The sequence below is a fragment of the Arachis ipaensis genome, chromosome B10 (assembly GCF_059453495.1).
Source record: "Arachis ipaensis isolate K30076 ecotype BB chromosome B10, ASM5945349v1, whole genome shotgun sequence".
NCBI lineage: Eukaryota > Viridiplantae > Streptophyta > Magnoliopsida > Fabales > Fabaceae > Arachis > Arachis ipaensis.
This window is the reverse complement of record NC_142435.1, coordinates 93,232,392-93,234,618: the sequence shown is the minus strand read 5'-3', so window position 1 is coordinate 93,234,618 and position 2,227 is coordinate 93,232,392. Positions and strand designations below refer to the sequence as shown.

Here is a 2,227-nt window from a genome sequence, read left to right as displayed (position 1 = left end):
ACCATTGTCTCATCTCCCTTTAAAGGCTTCTTCTTTGACAACAACTCCTTCATGAACTTGACATAAATAGGCATTTGCTCCAAAACCTTAGCAAAAGGAATATTGATTTGCAACTTTCTGAAGACTTCCAAGAACTTTGAAAACTGCTTGTACTTGGTCTCTTTTTGAAGTATCTGAGGATATGGCATTTTAGGCTTGTACTCAGGAGCCTTTGGCAATGTAGGATAAGTGTCAAGAGAGTCTGGGAATGGGTTGTCTGCACGCTTTGGAGGGACATGCTTTACTTCTTCCTTCTTCTCCTCTGGAGCTTCTTTTTCAACGGGCTTCTCACTAACTTGTGCTTCCATACTTGCCACTTGTCCATCTATCAAGGTGATAGCCTTGCATTCCTCTCTTGGATTCGGAATTGTGTTACCAGGAAGGCTATTAGTGGTCCTCTGATCAATTTCATTAACTCTTGTGGCTATTTGATCCATCTGAATCTCCAAATTCTTGATTGATGCTCTGGTTTCCTGCACAAAACTCTTTATCATCTCCCAATTAGCATCTTCTTGGGATTTAGAGTTTGCATGCTGAGGTGATTATTGCTGCTGAGACTGAAATTGACGGTTATTGTAATTGTTCTATTGGAAGTTGCCCTGAGAATTATTGTTGAAGTTCTGAGGTCTCTGAGGTTGGTCTCTCCACCCAAAATTTGGGTGATTTCTCCACCCTTGATTGTAGGTTTGAGAATAGGGATCATTATTGGGATTTCTAGGAGCACTCCCCATGTAATTGACCTGTTCAGAAGGGGATTGAGAGTAATCATAATTATTATTTTGCACAAAATTACTTGCCATGTCATAGGAGGCCTCTTGAGGTGGATTTTGGGTGTTGATAGCTGAGACTTGCATGCCACCCATCTGCTGAGTAAGTAGATTTATTTGCTGAGACATAAGCTTGTTTTGAGCAAGAAGAGCATTGACAGCTTCCATTTCCAACACGCCTCTCTTCTGAGAGGTCTCAGAGTTCACAAGATTCCTGTTAGATGAGTATAAATATTGGTTGCTAGCAACTAATTCAATTAGTTCAATAGTCTACTCTGGTGTTTTCTTCTTGTGTAGTGAACCACCTGCAGAGGTATCTAAGCTCATCTTGGACATCTCACCTAAGCCTTTATAAAAGATGTCCAGTTGGGTCCATTTGAAGAACATGTCTGGAGGGCATTGCCTAGTCAGTAGCTTGTATCTCTCCCAAGCTTCATAAAGAGTTTCACCCTCCTTCTGCCTGAAGGTCTGAACCTCCAACCTAAGCTTAGTCAGCTTCTTTGGTGGGAAAAATTTAGTTAAAAACTTAGTAACAACCTTTTCCCAAGTATTCAGACTCTCCTTTGGTTGGGAATCTAGCCATAGCTTTGCTTTATCCCTCAGAGCAAATGGAAAAAGCATGAGTCTGTATACCTCTGGGTTCACTCCATTTGTCTTCACAGTATCACATATCTGTAGAAAATCAGATATAAATTGATTTGGATCCTCATGAGGAAGTCCATGATACTGGCAGTTTTGTTGCACTAGGGTGACCAATTGTGGCTTCAACTCGAAGTTGTTTGCAGCTATATGGGGCACCATAATACTTTTTCCATAGAGATCTGCAGTAGGAGCAGAGTACGAGCCAAACACTCTCCTCTATTGATCATCCCCATTTGGATTAGCCACATTGGCATTAACAGCATTATTATTATCCATGGTGGACTCTGCAGCCTTGTAAACGTCGCCTGAAAGTTCTTTCAGATTCAGGATCAAAGTCTAAGAGATGTTCTTTGTCTCTGTTCCTGCGCATAAACAAACAGAAAACAAAAAAAGATGGGACTCTCTACGTCAGAGTGCAGAGAAGTCCCTGTGAGGTAACCTGTGTAAAATAATAAAATAAAAGTACTAAATAAAATAAATAAATAATTTTCAAAAATTATAGATAGAATTAAGACAGAAAAATTCGAAAATAACCAGAAAAATAAACATGAAAAATAAAAAAAGTTAACAGGAGATACCAAACTTAAATTCAGAAATTAAGAAAAAATATTAATGCTAATTATTTATTTAAATTTTTTTTATTGATTTTTTTAGTGAACTAGAAAAATAAAAATAAAGAAAAAAATATAATAAGAAAAACGAAAATAAAATAAAATTGAAATAAATAAAATATATATAAAAGAACAAATGAGGTGCGGAACAACGGAAAGTAAGAAAAA

The 2,227-nt window shown here is 37.5% G+C and overlaps 1 pseudogene; it reads right to left on the bottom strand.

Moving 5' to 3' along the window:
• Positions 1-623: 623 nt before the first annotated feature.
• Positions 624-1,724, bottom strand: LOC148580898 (uncharacterized; annotated as a pseudogene).
• Between the last annotated feature and the right edge of the window lie 503 nt (positions 1,725-2,227).